The sequence below is a fragment of the Aythya ferina genome (assembly GCF_964211825.1).
Source record: "Aythya ferina genome assembly, chromosome: 3".
Lineage (NCBI taxonomy): Eukaryota > Metazoa > Chordata > Aves > Anseriformes > Anatidae > Aythya > Aythya ferina.
The window spans coordinates 78,936,307-78,955,735 of record NC_140298.1 but is presented as its reverse complement, the minus strand read 5'-3'; the positions used below and the strand labels follow the sequence as shown (position 1 = coordinate 78,955,735).

Below are 19,429 nucleotides of genomic sequence, written 5' to 3'. Positions count from 1 at the left end.
GTTATTCCATCCCAGATGCAAGGCTCTGCACTTGCTTTGGTTGAACCTCATGAGGTTCCTGTCACCCCATTTTTCCAGCCTCTTCATGTCACTTCAGATAGCAGCCCTGCCCTCCAGCATATTGAATCCCACACGTAACCTCACTGCAAGAGCACACAGTCCCACCATCCCGACTGTTAATGAAGACATTAAACTGCATTGGTACCAGTACTGATCCCTGAGGGATCATTCTCTCAGACTCTGCCAGCAGGCTCAGAGACCTTTGAGGCCTGGGGTCAAATAGCAGTGATAACAGGCAAAAAAGGTAAAAGCTGCAGGACACCTATTCTTGTGACTAGGTCCCCAACCTCCCTAAGCAATGGGCCCAGACTTTAGCCTTTCCCTTGGTGCCAGTGTGCCCATAGAGGAAACCTTAATTGTTGTCCTCCACCTCCCTTGCTAGGTTCAACTCCAGCCGAGTTTTGGCTTTCCTGACTCCATCCTTACACACACAAGCAACATCTCTATATCCTCCCAAGTACCCTGTTCCTGTTCTCACTTCTGTGCACCTGCTTTTTATGTCTGAGCTCAGTCAGGATCACCACGCTCATACACGCTGGCCTTCTGCCATGCTTCAGCTCAGCTCTTCTCACATTGCCTTAGACTATTCTGGTGCTCTGAGGAGCTTGTCCTTGATGATCTGTATGCAATTTAGCTGGGGCTGAAGCTCCAGTGTTGTTTTTTAACCAGTTCTGAGTCTTTTTCCTCAGAAGCCACTGAATGTGTGGGGACCCTCCTCTCTCTGTGCTGACTTTTGATAGTATTCCAAAAGCAATGGATGTGTTGGAGCTAATTTTTTTTTTTGAGTTTTAAGGTGAGATTGATCTGGGAACATGATAATGTTGTAAGATAAAGCCACAGACCCAGCAAAACAGTTTGCTTAAAGAGAAAAAAAAATGTTTGTGAGACAAAAATATATTTCTTTGGGGTTGAATCAGAGGGTCTGTATTAAGTTTCCCCCAAATTTATATGCCATCATATGTCACCATTTTTTTTTAACCTCAAATACATATCTGTTTTGCCTTATCTTACACACACCATAGTGTATATGCTAAAGGAAAAAAGGTTTTTCCCACCTTCCCAAAACTAATTGAAAATGACACTTTCTCCTAGATTCTTGTTTCTTGGGGCAGAAGATGAGAAAATAAACAGTCCAGAATGACTGACATTAAACGCACTGTTCTGAGGTATAGATATGTCAGTAAAAACTAATGAGTGTGGCATAAGAACATATATGAATAAAACATCATACTCCAGCTTTATATTTTTCACATTCTCAATTCACTAGAAAGGATATCCTACTGGTGCCTTCTCAATAAAGCCAGCTTGGGGCACATTGGAAGAGGCATGGCTGTCATCTTAAATTCTGAAGTAAGTTCCGGTACCTTTTTGTTTCGAAGAGAGCCTTAAGAAAACATGAGGGTGAAGCATGGAAAGTCTTATGGGCCTTCATTGGAAGGTGCATTAAATGCATCAGGGCAGAGCCCGAAAGTTAGTAGCAAGACAGCATGTGTGCAAGTGGTTAGATTATCGGTGAAGATTTCCATAAGACGTAGTCTTCAAAGCAATATTGGCACTAGAAAACGCAGTATTTGGATTACTGAAAATAGGATGTTTGATGCCAGAGCCAGCATTAGAACTGAACAGTCAGGACAAATGTCTGCAGTTTCCAAACATGCCATGGTAATAAGCCAAGTTAGAAAGAACAGCAAGTCATTCAGCACTGGACAGGATGAGAGAAGGATCTATCCCATCCCCATGTCCACTATTTGGTGGTTGCCCTGACTCTGAAGGAACTAAGGGGTCAGTCTAACAAGACCCATAGTAAAAGAGCTTTTGTGACTAAGGGGCCAAAAAATTAGCAAATCTGTAAATTGACAACATGGAGGATTTGGGGTAGATACAGATGCAGACAACAAAGCCTGTTCCACTGGGGAAATGCAAGCAAGATCCGACAGTGTTAGAGGACTTGACATGGAGACAAGGAATAAAAAGCGAAGTTACAGGTATTTTTTTATCTTCCTTCCCTCCCTCCCTCCCTCCCTCCCTCCCTCCCTCCCTCCCTCCCTCCCTCCCTCCCTCCCTCCCTCCCTCCCTCCCTCCCTCCCTTCCTTCCTTCCTTCCTTCCTTCCTTCCTTCCTTCCTTCCTTCCTTCCTTCCTTCCTTCCTTTTTCCTTCCTTCCTTCCTTCCTTCCTTCCTTCCTTCCTTCCTTCCTTCCTTCCTTCCTTCCTTCCTTCCTTCCTTCCTTCCTTCCTTCCTTCCTTCCTTCCTTCCTTCCTTCCTTCCTTCCTTCCTTCCTTCCTTCCTTCCCTCCCTCCCTCCCTCCCTCCCTCCTTCCTTCCTTCCTTCCTTCCTTCCTTCCTTCCTTCCTTCCTTCCTTCCTTCCTTCCTTCCTTCCTTCCTTCCTTCCTTCCTTCCTTCCTTCCTTCCTTCCTTCCTTCTTTCCTTCCTTCCTTCCTCTTTCTTTCTTTCTTTCTTTCTTTCTTTCTTTCTTTCTTTCTTTCTTTCTTTCTTTCTTTCTTTCTTTCTTTCTTTCTTTCTTATCTCATTTTATTCTTTCTTTGTATTGAGTTGATGGCTTTGTTTGGGGTTTTGAAAGGGAATGTTTATTTTATAAGTATTTATTTATATTTATATTTTATAAGTACATGAAGTGTTGTTGACTGGGACTAAGAGAAACTCCATGTTGTGAATACTGCTTTAATTTTCATGTTTTCTGTGGTCCAGATGTACAAAACTGCATCTATGAGGATACATACCTTGCAACTGCATACCATAAATCTTCATATAATTCTGGATAAAATAAATAAATAAATAAATAAATAGCAACACAGAAGTTTAAGACATAAGAGTAAACACAGAAGTTTAAGACATAAGAGTAAACACAGAAGTTTAAGACATAAGAGTAAAGCCATCTTGTATGCCTATAAGACAAATCTATGATGGAAACAAAGTATTATCTGAGAAGAAATAACTTTTAAGCCTGGAAGTATTCTTTTGCCTCATCAAATCTCATATGAGCTTAAACATATTGATTTTTGTTAAATTCCTGATATTAAGCATAGGCATTGGAAGGCATATTTCATTTTGAATGAATGTAGGCATATTTCATTTTGTAACGATAATATAATCTAAACATGAGAAATAGAAGGACATAACCACTTTTGACAATGGCTAGTGAACAGAAACAGTTTAAACATAAATCATAGAGTCATAGAATCATTAGGGTTGGAAAAGACCTCCAAGATCACCCGGTCAAAGCATCCCACTACCACCAATGTCACCCACTGAACCATGTCCCTAAGCACCATGTCCAGCCTTTCCTTTAACACCCCCAGGGACGGTGACTTCACCACGTCTCTGGGCAACCCGTTCTGATGCCTGACCGCTCTTTCTGAGAAGAAATTGGATAAATAGGTAAAATATTCTGGTGTAGTTTGCAATGTTGTTGTTGTTGTTATTATTATTATTATTATTATTTTATAATCTGCAATAGCACAGAGTAAAATTATTTTGGTTTCATTGTCCTCCTGAAATCTCTCCCACCAACCTTTTTCGAGAGCTTAGAAGCAGGGACTTCAGTCCCCAGCAGGACTCGATATCAACCTTCACAAATTAATTTATTTCCTTACTCTGTAACAGTTATAAATATGGCTTTACATGCATTTTATTTATTTCTGCAGCAGATGTTTATGGCTTCTACAGTTGGTAAGTTTGTAAACAACACAACACAGCTAGTTAATTAAGTCTATAGATGTGGTTTTGACTGCTTTATATTTGGAATAAATTCTTCTACTTTTCAAGTCATGCAGACAGAGAAAACTGTTTTTGGTCTGAGTTGGTTTTTTTTTTTTTTTTTTTTTTTTTTTTTTTTTTTTTATTTGTTTTTAGGACATTGTTTTCTCCAAAGTGCCTGTATAGAGGCTTACATGAACAGGATAGCTGCAAAGATTTTTAGAAAAAAAGTCTTGAAAAAAATAAGTAAAGGAATATATAAATTGCATTACAAATATTTTATTTTCTGCAGAAGAATTACCTATTAAGCTGATAATAAACCAGGTAATGAGGAATGTTATGCAAAAATAGTCAAATGTTCATTTCTCTTTTGCTTCTGCTTCTGGTATTGTAATTTTAGAGAAATTTTTCTTTAAAGTGCTTGGGGTATCCTGCAGGAGACAATCAGTTCCAGAACAAACCACTTTATCTGGTTAGCTCTCTCCAACTTATTGACCATAGAAAATATCTGTGACCGTTCATATTTTGCCTCTCCATGCAAACTTAAAATTCATTGCAGAGATAAAACACTAAGCATTCTGGGAAATAAAACCTGCTGCACATCATGCCAAAAGTAGTAAGAGTGGAAATAATTAATTCAGTACATCCTTCGAGGTGGACCCAAATTTAGTGCAAAGAGAAGCTGCACCATGATTTTATCAGAATTTGTTCTCCTCCCCGGAGCCACTAACAGGCCTGCCATTAACTAAATACTATTCAAATTTCTGTAGTTCATTTTATAGTGGAGAGCTTTGAAGTTTTACCTCCTGTGTCACAAACTGAGAGGAATTTGCTCTGCAAGAGAGATAAAAGAGGGATGTCTTCTGGCAAAGACCTAAAAGTAGGTACTCAAGGGTATACAGGGCCCTAATCTTTTCCCCCTAAGGCAAACTAATTTAAGGAATATACTATCAGACTCACAGCAGATCATATGAACTCTCTAGGGCACATTTGGGTAGCAGATCAGGAACATTAGTTGCATAAAATTGATTAACAGAGCTGTGCAATCAGAAACATAGAGAAAGCTTATGCTCAGGGTCCTGCAAGAAGTAACTTGTCATTAACTCCTTTTGAAAATGTTGTCCTAGCATACAAATAATTTGGAAAACACACATTTCTGTGAAAGGCTGACTCTTACACTTCAAAAGCTCACATCTCCAGTAAACTCCAGCAAAGAAGGCTCAGAGTTATCCTGTTAGAGGTTAACTTTCCTGTTCTTCCTTGGTCATACAACAGCAGGGCAGGGTGACTGGCACTGTACCGCTAATCAGTTCTGTGCCTGTCCAGATTTAAAGACAGGTCACTGAAGGTTCCTCTGAATATAAGGTTCAGTTATATGTTACTGGCCTGGGTTGCCAAGAAGATAAGACACAGAAGGAAAAAGTGGCAAAAGAAATTGGGGCAGTGATGGAATACAGAACCGGTGAATTACAAGTGAATTGACAGGTTCGGAAATGTTCTGGGCAACATGTTGTGGACCATCTCAGACGAGCTCTTACTGCAGGATGCTAAAGTTCCTGTATCATGTGGTATGAGTCATGTAATATGTCTATGCATTTGAACAATGCTTCACAAATTAAACACTGAACAGATGAGGGCCTATAATATAATTGCCAAGGTCTGTGAACATGTATTCCATCACAAAATGGCACAAGCTGCTCTGATGGCTGTCATCTCCTGCTTGAACATGTCAGAGGCACTGTAGGTGCAGACAAAAAAGCTTATATAGACTGAGCTGAATTGCTGATGAGGTCAAGAGTAAACATGGAGTTAGGAGGCTTTGCATAAACTTAGCATTTCCTTACAACTACAGGCTGCAGCTTCTGATATAATTTAGAGCAGCCCAAGAGATGATCTGAGCTGACTGGAGCAGTAACATAAAGCTCATTGTGTGCCAAAACTCTCTACAGTCTAGGCAAAAACTCATTGACTATTAACATACAATTCTGAACTCTCCTAGCTCACCCTCTGCCTCTTCTTTTCAATGAAATAACAAAGTAACACACCTGCATAGTTTCTACTTGTAGCAGAGAAATCTTCACTTGCTCTTTGTTTCTTTATTCTCACCTCATCTCCTTAAGTTAAGAGTTAGTTTCTTCACCTGTTCTCTATAATTTACTCACTGTGACCTTTCCAATCATTGCAATCGGGACAGCTTTGTATTTTACTAGGAGTGGAATTGCCTGGAGGTAGTATACTTGTAACCAGTATTTCTTTCCAGGACTGGGATTCATACTTTTGATTGCTTGGTTACATGAAACCACCAATGATGGGTGAAGTCAGCCTGGTTTCTAATTTTCTACTGGATTTCATTCATATTTTGAAGAGGTTTAAGAACAATGGGTATTATGTTGTCTGCTGCCAGACATACTGCCAAGTTGTAGAGGAACAATACTGAATATAAAATTAGGGAGTTTCTTCATTTACATGCAGGTAAGGATCGTGCTGTCATTTTAATTGATATACAGATTGAACACTGATGTATTTTATCTTCCAAAAGCAAAATGAAATATCATTATCCCCAAAAATGCCACTAATTTGGTCATTCTATGCAACAGGTACCTTTCATTTGCCTGTGGTCCAGTTTAAAAGCATGTGATGACTTCAGATATTCTTAATAGTTCAAGATTTAGACAGAAGATTGAAGATTTTTACATCCCTGAGAAAAATGGGACAAGAGAATGTGAGTAAACACAGAAATATGGCAAGGCAAGTTTCTGTTATTAATCTGAAAGTGATGTCTAACAGTGGAGTCAGTAAATAATTTGAAAAGGATCCTAATAGAAAGTGATATAAAAGAAGCTGCTTTTAGATCAGAGAATTTCTCACATTGAATACAACAGGAAACAAGAAAATACTTTATTATTGCCTTTTAAATTTTAAGGTTTGTAGCTCTGCTGTAGAAATGGAAAATAAGACAAGTATCTCCTGGAATGGCTGATTTAGAGACCATATAGTCCCTGAAGTTTCAGTGGAAAACGTTTGCAGATAGACTATATGTAATCACAGCATCAATTGAGCAGACCTAACAAAATAATCTATCAAGAAAAGAACAACAGCTTCTTATTTTCAAATGGAAGAGGAGAATGGACTAGAAGGATGCATAGAGCAACATGGTAGGCTCTACTGGTTGCCTTCTACACTTCATAATGTGTTTTTCAAATCATGGGTTACAGCCATTGCTATCTCAGCAGTACTGGACAAATGAAAGTGAGAAAGAAACTTAAAGAATAGAATTATAGGCATGAACAGATATAAAAGGAATGTGGAATATTAAGTGTTTCTTGCAACAGGCCATTTTAGGAACAAACATTATAAATTAATAAATTAATAAATTCAATAATAAGTTAATAAATGCAAATGCTTTTAGAGGCAAATTGGTTAAATGTTTGTTTCAGCAAGGAACTAAAGTCAAACCACCAATAACAAAGAAAACCAAGTCTCCTCACATTGTACTGAGGGGCTATACAGGATGCTTCAGATCTGGCATGAAGTTTCATGGAGGTGATTTAGGAACCCAAGTCCCATGAGAATTCCTTGTGGCCACTCTTAGGCTGGAAGGGACTTCTCTTCCCTTGAGGATGGCAGGACAGATGAAATGCCTTCTCTTCAGCTGCTCCCAGCCAGCTCTGTTAACCTTGGCTGAAACCAGCAGTGTTTCAGACAATGCTTCAGCAAGGTGGACAGCAGCTGAGGAAGGGTGGGTGCAGGGGTGGGAGGTCCCATGAGCAGATGACCACCTTTGTGGGAATGGGGATCCAGCTCCATCCAGGGTGCTCCTCCTGCTGGTCCAGAGAGCCACCTGGCTGCTGGACCCACCTGCCAACCTCCCTCTGTGTCTTCAGCATCCTGCAGGGCACCAGCAGGGCTCCATATCTGTGTGCAGGCAAGCACTCATGGGGATCTTCTTCTCTATAAAGCCCCTTGAAAGGAAGGAGAGGCTGAGGGGCACCTGGTGTGGGTAAGGTCAGGTCTCTTTCTAGGAATGGTAAACCCCATCTAAATGACAGTTAAATTGCTAAAGCTAGCTGGGAACATGATAAATTTTCCACTTAAACAAATCAGAAATAGTCTCAGTTGTTTAAAATTGTTTGAAGGCGATTGCATTTAGGGAGTGGCTTTGACTAGACACTGACAGTGTGTAGAGTGTTTTTTTATTATTATTATCTGAAACAAGCTTTTGTGGTAGAATTGTGCCACCACTCACACCAAGTGAGGCTTTAGGATTCGGTTTGACAATGTTAGGGAACAGTGATGAATTTGTTAGCTCTGTGTTGGCTTGCAGATGAACATCAGATACTGTACAACTGTTTCCTCTTTGTTTGGTCTAAGCAGTATTCTTACACAAATGCTGGGACTTGAAGCAGGATTTTCCACTACCCAGCTTATGCTGGGCAAATGAATGTTCCTTTAGCAGAGGGCGGTATTGCATTGCATTTTCATGTATCCCTATCTTATTTTGTAGGCACATACTCAGAAGACTTTTACTACAGCTAGATAGTTCTATTGTGAATTATCTTTTCAGATTTTGTTTCCTACAGTTACAGTTGTCTCTTTCTAAGGGCTGAAGGAGCATGTATGTGGGTGTGCAAAGGCTGGGAAGAACAATGTTACCAAGCCTGTTTGTAAAGAAAATGCACGTAACAACACTTGGAGTACTTAACAGCAATTTATGTAGCCATCTAGATAAAGTTACAGGAGCAAACTGTTATGCTAAGTGCATAATGCTGTGTTAGTCCTGCTTATCTCATTTCACTTACTTGACAGACAGTTCTTGTACCAGACCAGTTTGTGCTTGTGTGAAATAAGCAGTGAGAATAATTCACAACCATTCTTCTTTAATGTTTTTGCCACCTGGAGCCAGAAACAGGCTTTCAGCCCAAGGAACAAGGAAGCTCCTTTCATAACTTCTTAACAAGCTCATGCTCACTCTGTTTGACATCATGCTGCACACAGCACTTCTTTCAACAGATGCAGCAGAGTTTATTGATGAGTACCTGCTCTACTCTTAAACCCAGGGTGCTACGTCACTGCCCAGAAGTGCAAGTAGAAACTAGAGGTACTCCTAACATCCTCTATTGCCTTTATTAAGTATGAATTGGATTCAGTACCTGCTGGAGTCCTGTTCTCTGCTAATACTGATAACACATTTTAAATATTGGAGGGAAAAAAAAAAAGAAAAAAAGAAAAACCATAGCCAAATGCACATAGTATATCATGGCAGGTTCCTATAAAGGGTTGTCATTGTGCATCATTAATGGTGTTTCAGTAGGGGTGGGTAAACAGCAGAGGGGCTGGCATGACAGTAAAAGTTCCAGAAGACTAACACAATCTACAATTCAGAAAACTTTGTGTGAACATATCAAAATTGAAGAAAACAAATGGATTTATCATGACAAGGTATATCTGCTTTTATCCCTGGGACAGGGCTATTGGACATGGCAGCTTTCAGAAGTAAACTGATGTGATTACTTTCAAATTGACCTTGACCCAAACTAAATATTAATTCAGAGTTCATGAAATGGGATAATTATACAAATTACACACAAAATGGAAAATTATGATAAAGAATCTATGATAGCATCACTAAAGAATGTTTTCCCCATTTTGCCTACAGGTAGAAGTCTTACAAATTCCTTTTTTGAATTTTGGTGCTTTCATCCATAAGATATTTGAAATGTCTTATTCATTCAGAATACTGGGGAATTAAATATCATGCTACTTATACTAGACTATGTTGCATTAAATTTTGGAAAGGAAGATAATCTGCTGGTGAATATGTGAAAGTTTAATCATTCTTTTTATTTAAGTTATAGTTAAATTACCAAATTCCTCAAACCCCTGTAAATCAAGGATTAAAAAGGAACCTGCATCACAATCCTAACTACAATAATTTATCAATGAGTTAATCATTCTATAAGGTTTAATTATCATTCTGTTTCTACTCTCAGAGTGTCTTTCTTCATTGAATAACATCATGATTTGACCAAGTAGAGTGAACTCCATAGAAAACAAAAACAAAAACAAACCACATGCAAAACCAAACCAAAAGCCCCACTGTGTTCACATGACACAAAACACTGCTCAAGAACGAACTCATATCATCAGCCTAAATTTGCTAAAATACACTGACAACCCAACTTTGTACCAGCAGGATTTATGCCAGAGCTTGTATTGTCTTCCTGTGCTGTTCAAAGTTGGTGATGGTTCTGCTATTTTAAGTCCTCTTAGAGCCAGAATAGGACTGGTAGAAAAGCACAAAACCAGCATAGACTCCACGGTGTGTGCTCTGGTTAATCTGACAGAGATGATGTGTGATAAAGTTTGGGCTTCATGGGTGATCTGGCGGGGCTTCGATCTCTGAGAGACACAAGAAGGGAGAACGCAGACACTTTGAAGCTGGGCTAAAGCACAAAACTTTCACAGGTTGAACTCAAATCCTTGGGCTGGAGACTCAGTCATACACCAAAAAACTTTGGTTGTGCTCCAAACATCGTTACATCAACCCATTCCTAACAGGGGTAGGAGGAATAGATATTTCTCATACCTTGAGAATAAAAAGATGAATCAGAAATAGGTCCCTCCCAATAGCCCTAATCACTGTATGATCACCCCTGGTTCTTCTGAAAGATTCAATTTGGTTTGAAATTATTTTATCATTGAAATTCTTCTTTTAGCTGAGAAGGGGCTGTTCCTTGCATACAGAAGCTCTCAATAATTTCATTTTGTACTTTCTCGAAGTTCCCTTCAAACAGGCTATTTACAGGGATCAGACAGGCTCTGTTGGAAGTACACTTGAATGTGCTCTGTAAGAACAGAGAAAACTCTGAAAGAAACATACTAACAATATTTTTTTCCAAGGAAGGGGAAAAACGAATGAAAACATTTTTATCAGGTCTCTGGAGTGTCTTCTAAGGCCCTTAGTAGTCAGATAAAAGGGTCCATACGATGTTTACACAGCCTCCTGCAGAGTAATTGCCATAGCAGCTCATATAAAAGCAACAGTAGAAAGGTGTAAAAGTCATTTGCTAGGAAGAAATAGGAAGCAATCAGCAACACTTTAAACAAATTATTGCCATGAAATCACTCTCTCAGCTTGAGATAAGTACTCGGGGTCTGTTAAAGCTATAACAGCCCTGTGGCTTCTCCTCCCAAGACATTTTTTATGCAAAGATTTATTCATAAATGGGATAAATAGGGATGCAGTAGAGATATGCATTAAGCTGGTGCTGAATATACCTGTCCTCAGGCTACAGCTGGTCCCCTTCCTCCCCGTATGTAACAATTTATGTGTGAGTGTGTGCAAGGACTTTGCAAAAGTGTAATTATGAGTGATGCCCTTTTGCAGCAAAGCAGAAGTCTGCACAGGTTAAGCCCCTTAGAAGTGGCTGTCTGTAGAAGAGCCATCTGCAAACGTCTGTGGTAGGTAGTGGGGTTTTGAGCTGCCCCAAGAGGGAAGCACTTGGCACAGGTGAGCTGGGAAAGGAATGTCTTTTGGGGGGAAACCTAATGGACAGGAGGATTTTTTTTGGGCTGCCTGTGAAGCCGGGCCAGCTCTGCAGCCACTCCGGCTCCCTGGGAGGGAGCTGTGCTCTCCTGGCGCTCTGCCTGGGGAAGGAGAAAGCATCGCCCCTGTGAATCCCCCACGCTGCCCTTGGCAGGAGGCCACATCCTTGCTGAACATTTGGCTGCTTGTTCCAGCTCACAGTTAATACTTCCAAAGGGTACTTGAACTGTGGATACAGTTTGTCGTTACGGGAAACTCAGAAGTGTTCACTGCAGGAATACTGCCATTCCATCATATTCCTCGGGGTGCGAGTTTTCTGGCTTATTGTCTTTTCTAAAAACCTCCTTTATTTTTCTCTTTTGGGAGCAGATGGGAGTGGATGTGGAAAGTGAATATGAGATCAATCACTTCTGCCTTTTACTCAAAATCCAAATGTCTGCCCATTACCCCTGATGTCACCAGCGGGATTAGGAATGCAGGTGGGGACTAAGCAGATGAGCTCTTGAGAAAGCAAATTTCATTTTGTAAATCTCCTTTCTGAGAGAAACTTGGCGCTCTGGAGGTGCAGGGCTCCAGGGTTATGATTCAAAGAGAAAAACAGGAACAGCAGCGGGATGTGGTAACACGCAGTGTATGTGTGTGTGTGTGCGTGTGCAGAACTGGGTTAGCAGGCAGGGAGCTGGGGGAACAGGGTAGAGGGGATGAGGTAGGATGGTCCTCTGGCACATGGAGCGGGAGGGCTGGGAGGTGAGGGGGCTACCCCTGGTGTGACAAAATGGTTCTTGGCACTTGCAAACTGTGCCTGAGCAATGCCCGGGAGCAGGCCAGGAGGCAGCTGCCGGCGCTGCTCCTGGGAGCCTGCTGACAGCCAGATGATAGAGGCAGATGTGGGGCTGCACTCAGGCCCCTTCCCTGGCCTCACTGCGTTTACTGCATCAGGCATAGCCAGAGCAGCACCGGCACACACAGAGCAGATGATTTGAGAGAAGTAAGATCTCTGACACAGAAGAGGGGAATCACTCCCAGCGTTCCCTAAGGTGCCTTTGATGGATGGAGGCATTACAGACAATTCCTAAATCAATGAGAAGAAACAGTTAATGGACAGCAGAGATGATGCAAGTTCCAACTGCAGATTTGCAATGGAAAAGAGCCAAGCTATAGCCAGCTGCCTGTTTTTAGGTATCATTTTCTGATTTGGGTGAGCACATGCAGCTGCAGGGATAACCCATTCAAACCGCAGTCTCTGCCTCTCTCAGACAGGAGAGATTTGTAGGTGTCACAGAGTCAGGGCTCATTTTTGTGATCCAGCTCCCTCAGAGTCAAGCAGCCACACAGGCTTTCATCAGTGTTGCTGTAAAAGCTGTGGTAAGCACTAGCTATTTTATTGTTGCTTTCTGACCAGCCCAGCACCACATACCTTGCAGCACTCATCCACTTTTTGGGAGGTAAATTCACTCAGGAAGGAGGGTGAAAGAAGGATGCTGCTGTTCTCTGCAGCTGCATTGCCACTAGCCTCAGTCATTTCGGAAAATACTGATATTAGTTTCGTTATTTGTAATGCTCATTCCTGCCCTTACCTACAGGAACATAAAATTCGCTTAATGTCTTACACTTACTTGCCTTTTATATATAGGACACCAGTCAGTCTCCTTTTTAGTTTTGAAAATCAGAGAGGTTAGACTTGTTTTACATTTTTTCCATCTGTCATTGGTTGTGTTTTGAGTGTTACTTCCAGCCTCTGTGCTTTCTTTGCTGAGGGCTTGACTTTCATTAATAGTAAGTGGAGATGTATCTGGAGCACAAAAATTGGACCCATCTCTGGATTCAAACTTCTCCAAAATTCAGGCACAGCACAAGATAGAGTTTGTTCAGGCTCATGTCTGCATGGAAAATATTCAATCTTGTCTCAAGGTTTGTTTACATGTTTTTTGATTTCAATATTATACGAACCAACTGCGATTTAATTAGTGAGGCATTGTAGAAATTCTTCTTATGGGTGTAATTTGCTTTGATCTCTTGCCTGAGGAAGGAGTTTAGCAATGGAACCGCTGCTTCTTCCTAATGTGAGCACACATAATTGTACTTGCTTTGTCCTGGCTGTGCACTGGATTATTTCTCTACTGATTTTTAAATACTGCTTCTTCCTCTCAAATAAATTCCTCCTGTCAGGAGCTAGCCATAAAGCTTCTGCTTCTTTGCTATTCCATGCTGGTTTAAACTTCTTGCTGCATGCTGTCAAAGCTTTTTATTTATTTATTTTTATTTTTATTATTATCAGGGCCTTTTGAATAGGAAAATGATTAGTGAACATCTTTTGGAATATGGTTCCATAACCTCATGGGTTGCTTCAGATCTTCATTTCAGAATTTTGTACAAGTGTGTGAGAAACAAACAACATCCAAAGATTCTTATCTATGCAGTCAGAAAACTTGAAAGAGCAGCACATGTGCAGTTATTTACTTGCTGCAATGGCATTGTCACACTGGGGTTTTCTGGGGTACCTTTCGCAATGACCTCTTCAGTATTAGGTGGCCCGAATCCCGTTCGTGATGCTCTTTTAATTGTCTTTACCCTGGCAGGAGGGAGTCTGCCTGGACACGCTGTCAGGCAGGGAGCAGGAGGTGAGCCTGGCTCCTTTCCTTCAGGAGAAACAGCTGTGCTGGAGCCAGCCTGGGAGGAGAGGTCAGCAGGTCATCTTGGGGTCAGTGATGCAAAAACCTGAGTTTGACTAACGTCCTGGTTTCCACAGAAACAGCAAGTCCTCCCTCCCACTTTTGATCTTCTTTCATCTCTCCCAGCTCCTCCCTGCAGTCTTGGCCTCTGATGTACTGGGGCCAACCAGCTCAGATTCATCTTTCAGCAGCAGTCAGAGGAGCTGCTGACACTCTCACCGTGCATGCCCAGCAGCTAAAATACTCTCCTCCACAAGTCTGTAACTAGCTGTTTATAACCAGGCTGCAGCACAGCGTGTGCCCCAAAAGTGAAGGCTGAACCAGCAGCTGAAAGGGCAGAGCAGGGTCTAATCATTTAGTAAGGCAAGGGCACAGTCTTGTTGCACAGACTGGGCGGGGAAGAAAGGAAGAGAAGAATGCTGCAGGAAACAAAGAGAGGAGAGCAAGTTCCCCCTTCCCCTGCCCATGGCCTCTGCTGAAGGGATATGCATGGGAAAATAAGTGTTGCATCAGTTTATGGTATAAGATAAAGGATGCAGAGTGGGATGATTCCGTCAGTGATTTACAGAGTTAGTTTTTTTTTGGTTGGTTGGTTGGTTGGTTGATTTTTTTGTCCCCCCTGTATATAATCATTTGTGTTTTTCCTTCAGTTTCTGACAGCCTGGGCTGACAGCTCAGTAGTTTCCTCTAAATAAAAACTAACACACAGCAAAACTGGCAAGCAATCAGCATTCAGTCTATGCCACAATTTCTCTTCTTCTCCTCTTATCTCTTTTCCCCCCTAAGCCACTGAACCCACTGCTTCTGAAGTTTAGCATCCTGCTTCCTTTTAGGAAGACCTTTCTAGCGGATTGAAGAGAGATGGTGAAACTGAGGAAAACTCTTGGCATGGTTGTGTCACTCAGTGTACTCTGTGCCTCACATACACACCTGTAAAATGGGGGTGATATCTCCTTCAGTAAGGCATCACCTCCAGTTCGGGTTGATGGTCCTCTTGAGTCCTTTCTAACTCAGGGTGTCCTATGATTGTATAAATGCAGTGACTGTGGAAATAAGACTGTGTAAGGATAACAAAAAGACAGCTGGATAGAATGTTTGGGAAAAATAATGCTGAACTCATCTTTCCTGCAAAAGAAAAGCTGAAGCCTTGATTTAAAAGAGAAGCAATATGCCAAGAAGAGCTGGCAGTGGTGAAGAAGAGGGTAAAAAGTATTTGTTGTGTGTATTTATAAAGCATGCTTTCACAGTGTCCTGCTGTCGTGTGTTGCTGTGTCCTTCTTGGCTGCTGCTGGCTGAACTCAGGCTTCAGGCAGACCTTCCTGATGTCTGGGCAGGGGGTCCACTCTGCTCATCCTACAAGGAGCTACAGATGCTGTCTAACTCATCTCTTGAAGCAGTGTAACATTTTCTACAGACCCAGTATACTCACTCTGCACGCAAGCATGTTTTACAATGTTCATATGGGTTTCAGTATGGTTGTTATTATGGGCTGGACCTCCTGATGGGCAGGCACTGCACCAACATGGGGCAGGAGTTTACAAACTAAGTATCTGTGCTGCCACACTGTATTGTAAAGCTTTCTGGTTATTTGTGGGACAGAAATAAAATAAAAGGCAGTGCCCTAAGGTTTCCCTCACTTTGCCACTGACTTCTTTTGGCCTTAAAGTCAGGGATGAACTGCTCAGACTCCCACAAGGCTGCCAGCAAAGGGACGGGGTCATGTAGGGTTGAAGGCCTGGTGAAGGGCAGCACAGGGGTGAAATGAGGGGGTGCTGAAGGCATCTGTCTTCATCTTCAGTGCCTGTGCTACAAACTTGCCTGGAGCAAGGTGAGGGCAAACCCTTGTGAGGAAGGCAATATGAGAGCAAAGGAAGGTACAGAGATAGCATGTGGATAGTTTTTAAAATTCCTCAGGCTTGAGGAAGGACTTAAAAAAGATATTTGTCTTAAAGTCCTGAGATAAAATACTGACAGAGATAGAAACCAAGGGGAAAGGATTTGGATTTTTTTTCCCTCCTTGTCCCTTTATTGCCCTTTTCCATCTTACGACCTCTTCCTTGACACAGTGAGTCATGATCCTGAGGCAGAGGGATGGGAAACTTTGAGCCAGAGATCCTCTCTGTCACAGGCATGCTCCAGACCCAAAATCCTGCTGATCCCAATCATCTAAGCTCCGCACAGCACTTGCCTCAGCTGTTTGCAGAGCAGTGTTAACCACCTGGCTGCCTCGAGACATGCATTCTTGGGACACCCAAACCAACAATTTACATTGTGGTAAAACCTCAGTCTCATCAAGGTTCCTCCAGAGCTATAAAAATGAAGCAGCAGGTAGAGCCCACACTGATTTTTCCCAGACTATGGATCTTCTGTTCATGACAACCATTCTGGGATTTATCAGTCATTCACAGGCCTGATAAAAGGCCAGACTTTCAATTTTCTATTCAGCCACCTCAGAGAAGGGCAAAAAGATGCCAAGGCTGCCTCTGGTGGACTGGGGTCACTAGTGAGGTCTGCCTGGCCCCAGGCTGCTCCTCAGATTTCTCTCTAACTTCAGCAGCAGCCAGATGTCTCACCACATATTTGCAAATGTGTGTTGTACCAGACCTGTCTTGAACACAAGGAACTAAAGCAGGTGGAGTGACTTGCCCAGGGTTGCAGTGGGTATCTGACATAAAATCAGGTTTAAACCACATCCTTCTTTAAGATTCTGAAAGGCTTGATAGGGCCCCTTTGACAGCTAGGGTGTCACCACCAGCTAGCATTAGTGATCAGTCATTCTGTACGGCATCTTAGCTATCATCCCCAGTGAGGAGTTCAACAATTAAATATTAAGCTGGAGAACTGTTTCTAGCCCTTGGACATTCAGAAGCTGAACAAATCTAGGCTGTGTGTGATAGACATTGAGGCTGGAGAGAAGTGTGGCACTTGTTTAAGAAGAAGATTGACAACTTTTCCCTTGCACTAGGACAAGTTGCACGTTTTGTGTGCAAACTTCCCTTGCACTTGCACACTGAGCCACTGTATCAACAGATAGAACAATGCACATTTACAAACTATACATACTTCAATAAACACAATTATAACTCATTAAATTCTGAAATCTTTGTTTCAAGGTCTTCACACTTAATAAAACTGTTTTTGAAAAACTTGCGGACACTTTAATTATTGTGTAAACCATGACTAATATTAAGAATGACACTACTTTTCCAAAACAGAATTGACTCATACTTATTCAAAGCTACACAGTAAGTAACACAATAAGAGGTTCTGCTCTGTCCTCTCCTAGGATCTGCAGGGAGGTGGATGTAAGGGGAGATGCTGCCTGTCCTGAAATCAGTGAGGAAAATGAGAGACTAGATGGAAGAGTCTTGAGAAATGTAACTTAATCTAACTTCTGCATTTGTACTGAAAATTGAGCCATGCAGCAATGGTTGTGTACAACACATCATGTATAAACTGCACTCTGGAGTCTGTGCTTAATGTGACAAATCAGTATTTTCCACAACAACAGATTTTTATTTTTATTTTTATTTTTATTTTTATTTTTATTTTTATTTTTATTTTTATTTTTATTTTTATTTATTTATTTATTTATTTATTTATTTTTCTGATAGCTTTAAGAAGGGTGTTTTACAGATGTGAAAATACTCTCAAGTGAACTAGTGTTCTGACCAAAGAGCTCCTCCAGAATCCCAAATTCCTTTGCCTTTTCTGTTAAGCTAAATATTTCATTATAGATGTCAAAGCATGTAGAAAATGTATCTAATCCCAAGATTAGGCATATGGTTACAGGTAACTGTCTTTTTAAAAGAAAATGAGGATTTAAGAGCAACGCTGCACTTTCTTTAAGTTGTGTATTACACATCTGAAATATAAGAAGCAATAGTTTTGCTTATAAGCAAATACAGAAACAATTACTTGAAGTTTAGAGAGGATTTCAAATTTAAGTCTATTCATTCTATTATATGTATTTGGCTTCAAAGCTTCATTTGTTAATGTACACAAGGAAAAAGCAAAATCTGAAACAACCCATACCTACCAAAATTGCATTTTAAATGTATTGTCCTGTCCTTTATTAAAGCAAAGCTTTTTTACATTATCAGCATCTTGTGCAGATATAAATTTAGATCACGGTAGGTCTGAGTCAGGGGGATGTTTTACTGCTGCCTCCCATACATCCCACAGCACAGAGAGTGTTCTGACACCCAACCCGCTCTTAGGCATCGATAACAGTTTCTCTCTTGGCTTTTGCTCTTTGCTGAAAAAGCGTCTTCCCCCCCTTGCGGCTATGTTTCATCCCAGGTTTTCTCTTTCCAGTCTCAGGTTGTGTAATAAGTCACAGCAAGGGCATCTAATCATCTCTAGAATGTGACAACATTTGGTTCAGATTCCCTTATCAGCATCACCTTTCCTTCTGCCTCTGCCTCATCCTTAAAGAAGACCAGGCGGTGGGCCTTGGAGATCAGTCACACGTCGACCGCTTCTTCAAACACTTCACGTGGGAAACCATTCAGAGTCATGATTGCTGAGCTGCAGACCTGGAAAATAACTGTCATCAAGACCTTTACATCTGTCAAAGGAATTTCAGCCCACTGACACCGCTTTGCCCCTACATTTTTTTTTTTTTTAAACTTTAGCAAGACCTTGGAATTTTATGACTTAAAATTGCTACTACGGTGCATTATTTTGGGAGGAGTTCTATTTCACACAAGTGTTTTAGCCAAGAATTTGTTACACACCTTTAAAATGAAAAATATCATTATTATATTGTGTGTGGTAATTAAGATGAAGCCGTCTGCTTTATTTCCTTTGTTCCCGTTGATTTATGGAAAAACCCACCCTCCTCTCCAGCATAGCTGCGTGCCAACCAAGGATGGTACAAATCTGAAAACAGCCTGGAACTGGAGTAGGAACTGAGTTTGGCAGCATTGCAGGCAGCCTTGCACTGACAAGTTCTGCTAAATAATAACACTCAGGTAGATTATTAAAAGTTTTGTTGAAGAATCATGACCTGATCATGGCTGGATGTGGCCCACTGCAGAAATTCTAAATTCTGCAGCATATATTTGCATTAAAAGATACAGAATCTGTATTATACTGATGACTCCTGCGTCTCTTCTTGGAAAACCTTGCAAGAGGCCAACTGAATTCCTATCTGAGTGTTTTCACGTGCAATGTAATTAAAATGTAATGTAATTTAGAGCTTTACAGAATACTGTTTTAGTCATTTGGGAATTTGTGTGCAGGAATTTTTAGTTCTTAAGCTGGGCATGTGCATAAGCATGTTTTGTGAATCTTACATAAATAGTTTAAAAGCCCCTTTCTGAGAGTTGTGTGTATATAATCTAGAACTTTTGGTGGAAAATGCAAATTACATGTTATGAATACACATAAATGAATCAATGTTAGCTTACTGCTACCATTCTATATGGAAGG

General features: G+C 41.0%; 1 long non-coding RNA gene across 1 annotated transcript; it reads left to right on the top strand.

Annotated features, from left to right (window-relative positions):
- The first annotated feature begins 6,048 nt into the window (after window positions 1-6,048).
- On the top strand, window positions 6,049-18,832 carry LOC311434652. The gene is made up of 3 exons (XR_014691624.1): window positions 6,049-6,247; window positions 6,373-6,497; window positions 18,311-18,832. It is a non-coding gene; the product is annotated as an uncharacterized lncRNA (long non-coding RNA).
- Window positions 18,833-19,429: the final 597 nt, after the last annotated feature.